Here is a 14,058-nt window from a genome sequence, read left to right on the forward strand (position 1 = left end):
AGTGGCGTGTGCGTGTATATGTAGTGATTCCACTGGACCGTGCCGGAGAGTGAATGCCTGGAGGGGCGTAACTAAGTATCCACCTGATCCGACCAGGGTCGCACGATGGCATACGACGCCAGTGCACCAAGGAGGAACCGAGCAGAGGGACCAAGTGCTACTCCAGGACAAACCCCGGACACGGCTGTTGACCCACACAGGGAAATACACGAACAGGCAAACACGGCTGGTATGCAGACTGGAGGATGCTGGTAAGCACGACTGGTATGCAGGCAGGGAAGTACTGGCAGGTACGACAGGTTGGAGCACCGAGTGGATAGGACCCAGTACAGACTGGGATTCAAGAACAGAACCGCAGATGCGGTGGACAAACAGCAGAGTGAGGCCGCCCAGAGCGGCGAGCAAGAGCAGAACAAGACGAGACCGCCTGGAGCGGTGAGCAAGAGGAGAGCAGGACAAGGCCGCCTGGAGCGGTGAGCGAGAGAGGAGCAGGACGAGACTGCCGAAGCAGCGAGCAAAGGGTCAGAGCAGAGCGAGACTGCTGGAGCAGCGAGCAAAGGGTCAGAGCAGAGCGAGACTGCCGGCAGCGAGCAAAGGGTCAGAGCAGAGCGAGACTACCGGAGCAGCGAGCAAAGGGTCAGAGCAGAGAGAGACTGTCGGAGCAGCGAGCAAAGGGTCAGAGCAGAGCGAGACTGCCGGAGCAGCGAGCAAAGGGTCAGAGCAGAGCGAGACTACCGGAGCAGCGAGCAAAGGGTCAGAGCAGAGAGAGACTGCCGGAGCAGCGAGCAAAGGGTCAGAGCAGAGCGAGACTGCCGGAGCAGCGAGCAAAGGGTCAGAGCAGAGCGAGACTGCCGGAGCAGCGAGCAAAGGGTCAGAGCAGAGCGAGACTGCCGGAGCAGCGAGCAAAGGGTCAGAGCAGAGCGAGACTGCCGGAGCAGCGAGCAAAGGGTCAGAGCAGAGCGAGACTGCCAGAGCAGCGAGCAAAGGGTCAGAGCAGAGCGAGACTACCGGAGCAGCGAGCAAAGGGTCAGAGCAGAGAGAGACTGCCGGAGCAGCGAGCAAAGGGTCAGAGCAGAGCGAGACTGCCGGAGCAGCGAGCAAAGGGTCAGAGCAGAGCGAGACTGCCGGAGCAGCGAGCAAAGGGTCAGAGCAGAGCGAGACTGCCGGAGCAGCGAGCAAAGGGTCAGAGCAGAGCGAGACTGCCGGAGCAGCGAGCAAAGGGTCAGAGCAGAGCGAGACTGCCGGAGCAGCGAGCAAAGGGTCAGAGCAGAGCGAGACTGCCGGAGCAGCGAGCAAAGGGTCAGAGCAGAGCGAGACTGTCGGAGCAGCGAGCAAAGGGTCAGAGCAGAGCGAGACTGCCGGAGCAGGGAACAAAGGGTCAGAGAAGAGCGGAAATCGCAGGAGCGGTGAGCAAGGCAGAGCGGGCAAGAACCGCCGGAGCGGTGAGCAAGGCATAGCAGAGGGGACAGGGCTCTGTTCACATGGAACAGACTGGAAGGGAAAGGCAGAACCAGGTACACACAGGATACTAGCAATGAAGTAGCGAGTGGACTCTAAACTCACAAACGGGAGTACAGGGACAACGAGTAGGAGTTAGGTACGGGATCAGATTCTGCAGGAGAAGGGAAGGTACGGACATAGAGAAAAACAGGTAACAGGCTAGGAGAGTATACAGACAAGAACAGACACAACAGCAAGATACAGGAGCGGGTCTAGGTATGCGGCCCCTAGAAGGCGGAACGAAAAGGCTAGGAGCGTGTTCAGACAGGAACCGGCAAGATACAGGAACGGGTCTAGGTATGCGGCCCCTAGAAGTCGGAAAGAACAGGCTAGAAGCGTGTTCACACTGGCCTGGAAATACAGCCTCCAGGATAGGCAGAAGACAACAGGCTAGAAGATAGTTCAGACAGGACACAGTTCAGACACGGGAACTGATACCGCAAGGCAGGAAACATAGACAGGACCTGGCACATCAGTGATAGGAAGCCAACTGACAGAACACAATGCTCAGGCATGGATTCCAGGGAGGAGCTGGGTTAAATACCAGGTGACAGACAGCAATAGGCTGAGGACGCACAAGTGGTGTGCCTGCAGCAGCTACAAGAAGCAGGAAGTGATCGGGCGCCGCCCTTAAGCAGCAGAAACAGAGGCAAGCAGACAGCATGGAGGGAAGCCAGGCTAGCAGACTGGACTGGAGATCAAGTGCGCGCTCTTGCACAGTGGGAGATGGACCACTATGCAAGGACGCCGCCATGTATGTTACAAGTACGTCCAATTCCAATGGGATAAATATTATGATGTTTTATTAGTTTAAAAAGTCATACAAGTGGTGATATCAAGCATGCTGTTTTTTATATCCTCTTTACTTTCCAGGCGGCATATATGTACAGTACAGACCAAAAGTTTGGACACAGCTTCTGATTTAAAGATTTTTCTGTATTTTACTGACTATGAAAATTGTACATTCACACTGAAGGAATCAAAACTATGAATTAACACATGTGGAATTATATACTTAACAAAAAAGTGTGAAACAACTGAAAATATGTCTTATATTCTAGGTTCTTCAAAGTAGCCACCTTTTGCTTTGATGACTGCTTTGCACACACTAGGCATTCTCTTGATGAGCTTCAAGAGGTAGTCACTGGAAATGGTTTTCACTTCACAGGTGTGCCCTGTCAGGTTTAATAAGTGGGATTTCTTGCGTTATAAATGGGATTGGGACCATCAGTTGTGTTGGGCAGAAGTCAGGTGGATACACAGCTGATAGTCCTACTGAATAGACTGTTAGAATTTGTATTATGGAAATAAAAAAGCAGCTAAGTAAAGAAAAACGAGTGGCCATCATTACTTTAAGAAATGAAGGTCCGTCAGTCCGAAAAATTGGGAAAACTTTGAAAGTGTCCCCAAGTGCAGTTGCAAAAACCATCAAGCGCTACAAAGAAACTGGCTCACATGAGGACCGCCCCAGGAAAGGAAGACCAAGAGTCACCTCTGCTTCTGAGGATACGTTTATCCGAGTCACCAGCCTCAGAAATCGCAGGTTAACAGCAGCTCAGATTAGAGACCAGGTCAATGCCACAAAGAGTTCTAGCAGCAGACACATCTCTTCAACAATGATTAATGATCTAGTGGAAGGGTTGCATAGTAAAATAGCAATATTTGCAGATGATACTAAACTTTGTAAAGTAGTTAATACAGATGAGGATAGGGCACAGCTACAGAAGGATTTAGATAAATTGGGGAGTTGGGCCAAAAAATGGCAAATGGGGTTCAATGCCGATAAATGTAAGGTCATGCACATGGGAAAGAAAAACAGCAGTCACCCATACATATTAAATGGGAAACAGTTGGGGAAATCTGACATGGAGAAGGACCTGGGCGTCTAGGTTAACAACAAATTAAATTGGAGTGCCCAATGTCAGGCAGCAGCTGCGAAGGCAAATAGAGTCATGGCATGCATCAGAAGAGGAATAGGGGCATATGATGAGAAAATTGTTCTTCCTCTGTATAAAGCGCTGGTAAGGCCGCACTTAGAATATTGTGCACTGTTCTGGGCTCCGGTGCTCAGGAAAGACATATTGGAGGTAGAGAGGGTACAAAGGAGGGCGACTAAGGTAATAAAGGGAATGGAGGGACTAGAATACCCAGAGAGGTTGTCAAAATTAGGCCTATTTACGTTGGAAAAGAGAAGGCTTAGGGGAGACCTCATAAACTTGTATAAATACATCAGGGGGCAGTACAGAGATCTCTCCCATGACCTGTTTATACCAAGGATGGTGACAAAGACGAGGGGGCACACTATGCGTCTGGAGGAAAGGAGGTTCCTGCACCAGCATAGAAGGGGATTCTTTACGGTCAGAGCCGTGAGACTCTGGAACTCTTTGGGAGAGGAAGTGGTGATGTCCAACTCACTTAATGAGTTCAAGAGAGGCCTGGACGCCTTTCTTGAGAACAATAAAATTACATCTTATGCTTAGTGATAGTTAATTAATCCAGGGATTTAATCTGACTGCCAGATTGGAGTCGGGAAGTGAATTTTTCCTCAATGATGTAAATTGGCCTATACCGCATGGGTTTTTTTTGCCTTCCCCTGGATCAACGCTGCGGAATAGCTGCAGTGCACAAGAAATAGGCTGAACTGGATGGATGCTTGTCTTTTTTCGACCTTATAAACTATGTAACTAAGTAACTAAGTAACAACTGTTAAGAGGAGACTTTGTGCAACAGGCCTTCATGGTAAAATAGCTGCTAGGAAACCACTGCTAAGGACAGGCAACAAGCAGAAGAGACTTGTTTGGGCTAAAGAACACAAGGAATGGACAATAGACCAGTGGAAATCTGTGCTTTGGTCTGATGAGTCCAAATTTGAGATCTTTGGTTCCAACCACCGTGTCTTTGTGCGACGCAGAAAAGGTGAACGGATGGACTCTACATGCCTGGTTCCCACCGTGAAGCATGGAGCAGGAGGTGTGATGGTGTGGGGGTGCTTTGCTGGTGACACTGTTGGGGATTTATTCAAAATTGAAGGCATACTGAACCAGCATGGCTACCACAGCATCTTGCAGCGGCATGCTATTCCATCCGGTTTGCATTTAGTTGGACCATCATTTATTTTTCAACAGGACAATGACCCCAAACACACCTCCAGGCTGTGTAATGGCTATTTGACCAAGAAGGAGAGTGATGGGGTGCTACGCCAGATGACCTGGCCTCCACAGTCACCAGACCTGAACCCAATCGAGATGGTTTGGGGTGAGCTGGACCGCAGAGTGAAGGCGAAAGGGCCAACAAGTGCTAAGCATCTCTGGGAACCAGTGGCGTCCCGCCAATTGCGGCAGGTCACACAACTGTTATGGGGCCCGTGAGCTGGGGGGGGCCCATAGCAGTCGCTTGCACTGTGTACCCCCGCATCGGGTCCCCCTCCTGCACCCAGTCAAGTGGCGGGGCCCTGAGCAGGCGGGGGGGGGCTTACTCACCGTCGGTCATCCCGACGCGCTATGGGCCCCCCTGCCTGCTCAGGGCCCTGGCCGGCACAATACTTACCTCTTCCCGTGCCCTAGACGCTAGAATGTATGGGCTCCTTCCAGGTATGATGTCATTTCCAGGGGCGTGTTCTAGTTCAGCACTAGACGGCAGAGTCTCATACAGAGACAGAGCTGACGGTGAAGCTGCAGGAGGAGGTCAATATCCTAAGCTGAGAAACAGGAGATTGTTCTATTAATTGCTGGTCTGATGTCTTTTCATCTTGTTGTTTTTGGGGTGAGGGGGCTTGATACTTGGGAGTGAGGGATTTGGGGGGGTTAATGCTGGAGGGCAGTCTGGTGGGGTTAATTAATGCTTGTGGAGATCTTAGCGGGCTCTGGGGAATAATGCAGGGATAATGCATGCTTGTGGGGGCCCTAAGGGGATGCTGCGGGCTTGTGAGGTCTCTGGGGGGGAAGCTGCGGGCTTGTGGGGGCCCTAAGGGGGATTCTGCGGGCTTGTGGGGGCTCTGGGGGGGGATGCTGCGAGCTTGTGGGGCCCTGGGGGGAAAGCTGCGGGCTTGTGGGTGCTCTGGGGGCGATGCTGCGGGCTTGTGGGGCCCTGGGGGGATGCTGTGGGCTTGTGGGGCCCTGGGGGGGATGCTGTGAGCTTGTGGTGCCCTGAGGGGGATGCTGTAGGCTTGTGGGGCCCTGGGGGGGATGTTGAGGGCTTGTGGGTGCTCCAGGGGGGGGGATGCTACGGGCTTGTGGGGCCCTGGGTGAGGATGCTGCGGGCTTGTGAGGCCCTGGGGGGTGGGATGCTGCGGGCCTGTGGATGCTCTGGGGGGATGCTGCTGGCTTGTGGGGGCTCTGGGGAGGGTGCTGCAAGCTTGTGGGGGCCCCCAGGGGGCATGCAGCAGGCTTGTGGGGGCCCCGGGGGGGATGCAGCGGGCTTGTGGGGGCTCTGTGTGGGGCCCAGGAGGCATGGGGCATTACATGGGGTCCAGCCTGCATATGGCATTACATGGGGCCCAGCCTGCATGGGCATTACATGGGGACCAGGCAGTATTCTCTATGGTGCATTATATGAGATCCAGTATTTTGTATGGAGCATTATATGGGGCTCATAATACTGTATGGAGGACTATGTGGTGCCCATAATATTGTATGGAGGACTTAGTGGTGCCATAACACTGTATGGAGGACTATACTGTCCGGTCTGCACTGTGCGCTGTGAGGATCAGGTAATGTGGAAAAATATTGTACTCATTTCCGTCGATGGTCTACTCAAACAGGGTGGAACGATTCTGCTCTGAAAAGTCTATTTCTTGCTGGGCTCAATGAAAGGGTTAAAGACCTGCTAATTGCTTATCCTACACCTGAAGATTTGCAACAGGCTATGCAATTAGCTATACGGGTGGATAGGAGACTGCGTGCAAGGGTTAATGAGAGCAAATCCTCTGCTATGTCAGTTTCTGGTTATGAGAATGTGTGTACTAACAGTGGTGAACCGATGGAGATTGGATCGGTGGCACCTCGCTCTCAAGAAAAAGACCGTAGATTTTTTGAAGGCTTGTGTTTCTATTGCGGAAAATCTGGTCATTTGATTAAAGGCTGTGAGCTTCGTATGAAGAAAGAAAAAAAAATGGTCAGTCATGCCCGTATTGCCTGTTTAAATTCCAAGGGTGTATTTTTAGCTGCTTCCACGATTGCTCAGGAAAAATTAATGGAATTTCGGGTGTTTGTCGATTGTGGGTCTACTCTGAATGTAATTGATGGGGGATTCTTGGAAAGACTCAATTTAAAACCCGAACCTTTATCATCCCCCATTGCTGTGGTTTCTGTGGATGGTTCCCCTTTGAAGAATATTACTCTCAAGGTCTGTGAATTTCCTCTCACTATTAATGGTGTTCACCATGAGAAATTGGATTTGGTAGTTTTGAATAACTTGCCTTCTCCAGTAATATTGGGATTGCCCTGGTTAAAATTTCACAATCCTGTACTGGATTGGTCTACCAGTGAAATTAAATCCTGGAGCCATAAATGTTATGACAAGTGTTGTAACGGGCGTATTGCAGCTTTGGATAGGGGAGAATTGCCTGTTCCTATTCAGGATTTTTGGAGAGTTTTTTCTGAGAAGGAATCGCAGGTTTTGCCTCCCCATAGAGACTATGATTGTTCTATTGAATTTGTCCCTGGAGCGACTCTTCCTAAAAGTCGTTTATTTAACCTTACTATTCCTGAGAGGAAGGCTTTGGAGGAATACATACAGACAAGTTTGGCCGCCGGTCACATTAGGCCTTCTAAGTCTCCTGTGGCGGTTGGATTTTTTTTTGTAAAAAAAAAGGACGGCGGTTTACGTCCTTGTCTGGATTTTCGTGAGATTAACAAAATTACTGTACGCAATCCTTACCCACTGCTATTGATTCCTGATTTATTTAACCAGTTAATGGGGGCCAAGTGGTTCTCTAAAATTGACCTTAAGGGGGCATACAATCTGTTGCGCATGAAGGAGGGTGACGAATGGAAGACTGCTTTTAACACTCCTGTGGGTCATTTTGAGAATCTGGTTATGCCTTTTGGTCTTACTAATGCTCCTGCATTTTTTCAGAATCTTATTAATGACATCCTTAGACCTTTGATCGGCAAAAATGTGGTTGTGTATTTGGATGACATTTTGATTTATTCGCCGGATCTGGAGTCTCATTGGCGGAGCGTACGTGAGGTATTACAGTTGTTAATGGACAATTCGCTTTTTGCTAAGCTGGAGAAATGTGAGTTCGCTGTACAGAGAATTAGTTTTTTGGGTTACATTATCTCCAGCGAAGGTTTTGAGATGGACCCGGTTAAAGTTCAAGCTGTACAGGAATGGCCTAGGCCTATTGGTTTGAAATCGATACAGAGGTTTTTAGGTTTCGCCAATTATTACAGAAAATTCATAAAAAATTTTTCTAGTATTGTCAAACCTCTGACCGATCTCACCAGGAAAGGTGCTGATGTGGTTCAGTGGTCTTCTGAGGCTATTGAAGCTTTTGTGTATCTCAAGGAGAGGTTCACCTCTGCTCCCATCCTTATGCAGCCTGATGTGACTAAGCCGTTTTTGGTTGAGGTTGATGCTTCCTCTGTGGGGGTTGGCGCAGTATTGTCTCAGGATAACGGGGATGGATTACATCCCTGTGCCTTTTTTTCAAAAAAATTTTCGGAGACTGAACTGAATTACGATATTGGTAATCGGGAATTATTGGCTATTAAACTCGCATTTGAACACTGGCGCCACTTCTTGGAAGGTGCGGAATTTCCCGTTCAGGTTCTTACGGATCATAAAAATCTGATATATCTTGATGCTGCCAAGCGCCTGAATGCCCGTCAGGCTAGGTGGGCACTGTTTTTCTCGCGGTTTAATTTCTCCGTTACTTACATCCCTGGTACTAAGAATGTTAAGGCGGATGCCTTGTCTCGCAGTTTTTCTCCCATAGTCGGTGCTGAGAAAGAGGAGAACATTTTACAAGAAGGTGTTGTGATAGCTGCTTTGGACTCCGTTTTGGAAGATGAGATTCTTAAAGCACAGGAGAATGCCCCATCTAACACTCCTCATGGGAGGTTGTTTGTGCCTGGGACCTTTAGGAGAGATTTGTTTGTTGAGTGTCACGAATCTCGGTTGGCAGGTCATCCCGGAATCTCTGAGACCAAGAGACTGGTGGGTCGCAGTTTTTGGTGGCCTGGATGGCAGAAGGAAGTCATTAAATGGGTGCGACAATGTACTATTTGTGCTAGATCTAAGTCCTCACATACTCCTGCTGCGGGGTTGCTTTGTCCTTTGGAGGTTCCCAGTGCTCCTTGGACACATTTGGCTATGGACTTTATAACTGACCTTCCCCCCTCTGAGGGTTTTACTGTCATCTGGGTGGTCGTGGACCGTTTTAGCAAGATGTGTCACTTGGTTCCCTTCGTCAAACTGCCCTGCGCTAAAACTCTCGCTAAGGCCTTTGTCAAGGAAATTGTCAGACTTCATGGCGTTCCTACTGACATTGTTTCTGATAGGGGTCCTCTGTTCGTGGCTCGTTTTTGGCGTGCCTTTTGTGACAGGTTGGGAGTTCATTTATCGTTCTCGTCCGGATATCATCCTGAATCTAATGGCCAGACAGAAAGAAAAACCAGGATGTTGAGCAGTTCTTGCGTTGTTTTGTGGCAGACAATCAAGAGGGGTGGTCTGAGTTTCTGCCACTTGCTGAATTTGCTCTGAACAATCATACATCTTCTTCTGCTGGTTGTTCGCCTTTTTTTTGTTGTTCTGGGAGACATCCGTCGTTTGGGTCGTTCTCCAAGTTGGGATCTGCCGTGCCTGAGGAGGAGAATTTTTCCGGTGATTTGGAGAGAGTTTGGACGGATGTGCGTGGTAATCTTCAGGAGGCCAACAGAAAATCTAAAGACTACTTTGATAGGAAACGACAGGAGGTTTTGTTCGCTGTTGGTGACATGGTTTGGTTGTCCTCTAGGAATCTGCGGTTGAGGATTCCTTCTAAGAAATTGGGTCCCAAGTTTGTAGGGCCCTTTAAGGTGCTTCAGGTTGTCAACCCATCTGCTGTTAGGTTGGAGGTTCCTACCTCCTGGAGAATTAATCCGGTATTTCATGTCTCTCTGTTAAAAAAAGCTGTTGTGTCGGATGGTGACGCCTCTGCCTCTGTTCCTCCGGTGGTGGAGGACGGGGAATATGAAATTTCTCGCATCCTTAACTCTAGACGGTATAGAGGTAGTTTGCAGTATCTTGTGGCCTGGAAAGGTTTCGGACCCGAGGATAACTCTTGGGTGAGGTCAGATGATGTTTCCGCGTCCAGACTTATCAGAACATTTCACAGGAGATTTCCTGATAAGCCTGGTCCTAGGGGATCCGGAGGATCCTCTTAGAAGGGGGGGTACTGTTAGAACCTTGCTCTTAGGTTTTTTCCTTTGCTGGTCACATGACCTTGTTGGCCTATTTAATCCTGCTCCGCCCTTCTGGCTTTGCTGGACTTCATTGTTTAACTACTTTCTAGCTAGCCTGTGCTCTGTATCTAACTCTGTTAGTTTGCTTGGTCTACAGACCTCTATGTTCTATATATTTTGTTTGTTCGTCTGTCTGCTACTATTTCTGTTAGGAGGTGTCCCATTTTCCTCCCAGTCCTTAGTACTTGTAGGGATTCCTTCCCCACATCTATAGGTCTCCGTACAGACTAGCTTAGGACTTTAGCAGGTCTGATCGCAGGATCAGGTTCCCTGTTACATCGTAGGGATTAAGCTGAGTTCTATCGTAGGGACAGATCTCCTCTCTTTCCTTAGCTCTGGTAGCAGAACATAACACATAGAGTATAATGTAACCCCATATAATATAATGTAGCCCCTATATAGTATAATGTAGCCCCCCATAGAGTGTAATGTAGCCCCCAAATAGTATAATTTAGCCCTCATAAAGTATAATGTAGCCCCCATAGGGTATAATGTAGCCCCATATAATATAATGTAGTCCCTATATAGTATAGTGCAGCCCCCATAGAGTATAGTGCAGCCCCCATAGAGTATAATGCATCCCCATAGAGTATAATGCAGCCCCTCATAGAGTATAATACAGCCCCCTCATAGAGTATAATGCTGCCCCCATAGAGTAAAATGTAGCCCCATAGAGTAAAATGTAGCCCCATATAGTATAATGTAGCCCCCATAGAGTATAATTCAGCCCCATATAATATAATGTAGCTCCCATACAGTATAATGCAGTCCCACAGTCCTCCAGTATTATGGCTCCCACATGTTCACGGATTTAAAAAATAAATCAATACAATACTTAGCTGTCCCCATTCCCCCACTGCTCCGGTCTTTGCAGCTTGTCTCCTCAGCAGCTCCACTGCCCCGCACAGCGTGACGCTCGAAGAAGTGACGTCATCGCGCCTGCTGCGTCAGAAGGGGAATGAGGGGATACGGAGCATCACCTGACACTCTCTTCAATCATTGCTTTCAACTGTATCGGCATCTATGACTCTAATACAGTTGAATGAGCAATGCGGGAGAGAGCCAGCGCCGCCCCCTTGACTCATGGGCCATAGCGGAAGCATGGTGTGCCACTAGCTGGGGGCCCCTAAAAGCGTGGGGGCCCTATGCAAATGCCTAGTCTGTCTGCCCCTAAGGTTGCCCGTGCATCCGCTGTACATGTATAGTGTATGTCACCAATGGAAATCTGGGCGAAGTTAGCCATTAGGCGCAGTGAATGGGCAGAGACCAGCTCTGTAGATTCCTATTCCAGTCTCAAAGACTGTTATCCAAAGTCTTTCTCCTCACAGAAAACTAAATAGTGTATGAAATACTGCTAATAATATTGGAAATGGTCTGGGCAACCATTAATACAATGCACACTAGTCTTTTTACTCTCATTGATATGTTGTTACTCTGTGCATAGAAGACAAATTGTGTTTTTTTTATAGTTTTAATTATTCATGTTGCATGACAGTAAAAAATTCCCCTATTTCCGATCATTAGAAGCCATTAAAAGCAATGAATCCAGCTCTCAGCTTTGAATATTTGTTCCTTTTTAATATCTTTCCCTACATCAATTTCTGTTGCAGTGAATTTATAATACTGCCCATGACGGTTGTTTAATTTTGCTCCTATGATGTCTGACTAATATTCTTCGCTGTCAGGGGTTACAATGAAAAAACTATTTCAGTGCAGCTTTTTGACATTAGTTTCGGGTTATGTCATTTGGTCTGGCTGATGCCGTCTATGCCTCCCGCTGAGGAAATTAACTTAACTCTTCCAGGAAAAGTTTTGTTTTGTACAATCACACCAGTTTTCACATTATCTATCCAGGGGTAATAGGAAACAATTTTATAATCTAGTCACTGGGTACACCTGCACATAAGCACTACATGAAACGTGTCATTCTCAGTTAATAGCAAAAGTTGTATAAAATGTGAGAAAACTGAGTATGATATCTACTACGCCAGGGATGTAAAACTTATGCACACAGAGGGCCAAAATGAAAAACAGAGGGCCCCACATAGTCCTCCATACAGTATAATGGCCCCGCATAGTCCTCCATACAGTATAATGGCCGCACATAGTCCTCCATACAGTATAATAGCCCCACATAGTCCTCCATACAGAATTATGGCCCCACATAGTGCTCCATACAGAATAATAATGGACCCCACATAGTCCTCCATACAGTATAATGGGCCCAAATAGTCCTCCATACAGAATAATGGCCCCACATAGTCCTCCATACAGTATAATGGGCCCAAATAGTCCTCCATACAGTATAATGGGCCCAAATAGTCCTCCATACAGAATAATGGCCTCACATAGTCCTCCATACAGAATAATAATGGCCCCACATAGTCATCCATACAGTATAATGGCCCCACATAGTCCTCCATACAGTATAATGGCCCCACATAATCCTCCATACAGAATTATGGCCCCACATAGTCCTCCATATAGTATAATGGCCCCACATAGTACTCCATACAGTATAATGGCCCCACATAGTCCTCCATACAGTATAATAGCCCCACATAGTCCTCCATACAGAATTATGGCACCACATAGTGCTCCATACAGAATACTAATGGACCCCACATAGTCCTCCATACAGTATAATGGGCCCAAATAGTCCTCCATACAGAATAATGGCCCCACATAGTCCTCCATACAGTATAATGGGCCCAAATAGTCCTCCATACAGTATAATGGGCCCAAATAGTCCTCCATACAGAATAATGGCCCCACATAGTCCTCCATGCAGAATAATAATGGACCCCACATAGTCTTCCATAGAATATAATGGGCCCAAATAGTCCTCCATACAGCATAATGGGCCCAAATAGTCCTCCATACAGTATAATGGCCCCACATAGTCCTACATACAGAATTATGGCCACACATAGTGCTCCATACAGAATAATAATGGACCCCACATAGTCATCCATACAGTATAATGGGCCCAAATAGTCCTCCATACAGAATAATGGCCACACATAGTTCTCCATACAGTATAATGGGCCCAAATAGTCCTCCATACAGTATAATGGGCCCAAATAGTCCTCCATAGAGAATAATGGCCCCACATAGTCCTCCATACAGAATAATAACGGACCCCACATAGTCCTCCATACAGAATAATGGCCCCAAATAGTGCTCCATACAGTATAACGGCCCCACATAGTCCTTCATACAGAATTATGGCCCCACGTAGTCCTCCATACAGAATAATAATGGACCCCACATAGTACTCCATACAGTATAATGGCCGCCACATAGTCCTCCATACAGTATAATAGCCCCACATAGTCCTCCATACAGAATTATGGCCCCACATAGTGCTCCATACAGAATAATAATGGACCCCACATAGTCCTCCATACAGTATAATGGGCCCAAATAGTCCTCCATACAGAATAATGGCCCCACATAGTCCTCCATACAGTATAATGGGCCCAAATAGTCCTCCATACAGTATAATGGGCCCAAATAGTCCTCCATACAGAATAATGGCCTCACATAGTCCTCCATACAGAATAATAATGGCCCCACATAGTCCTCCATACAGTATAATGGCCCCACATAGTCCTCCATACAGTATAATGGCCCCACATAATCCTCCATACAGAATTATGGCCCCACATAGTCCTCCATATAGTATAATGGCCCCACATAGTACTCCATACAGTATAATGGCCCCACATAGTCCTCCATACAGTATAATAGCCCCACATAGTCCTCCATACAGAATTATGGCACCACATAGTGCTCCATACAGAATAATAATGGACCCCACATAGTCCTCCATACAGTATAATGGGCCCAAATAGTCCTCCATACAGAATAATGGCCCCACATAGTCCTCCATACAGTATAATGGGCCCAAATAGTCCTCCATACAGTATAATGGGCCCAAATAGTCCTCCATACAGAATAATGGCCCCACATAGTCCTCCATGCAGAATAATAATGGACCCCACATAGTCTTCCATAGAATATAATGGGCCCAAATAGTCCTCCATACAGCATAATGGGCCCAAATAGTCCTCCATACAGTATAATGGCCCCACATAGTCCTACATAC

The 14,058-nt window shown here is 47.6% G+C and overlaps 1 protein-coding gene across 3 annotated transcripts in view; it reads right to left on the bottom strand.

Annotated features, from left to right (window-relative positions):
* Positions 1–14,058, bottom strand: part of HECW1 (HECT, C2 and WW domain containing E3 ubiquitin protein ligase 1) — a 499,703-nt gene that overhangs the window by 267,890 nt on the left and 217,755 nt on the right. The gene's annotated exons all lie outside the window — the stretch shown is intronic.

This window comes from Phyllobates terribilis, unplaced genomic scaffold (genome assembly GCF_046119375.1).
Source record: "Phyllobates terribilis strain yellow unplaced genomic scaffold, ASM4611937v1 Scaffold_4__5_contigs__length_816908805, whole genome shotgun sequence".
NCBI classification, from domain to species: domain Eukaryota; kingdom Metazoa; phylum Chordata; class Amphibia; order Anura; family Dendrobatidae; genus Phyllobates; species Phyllobates terribilis.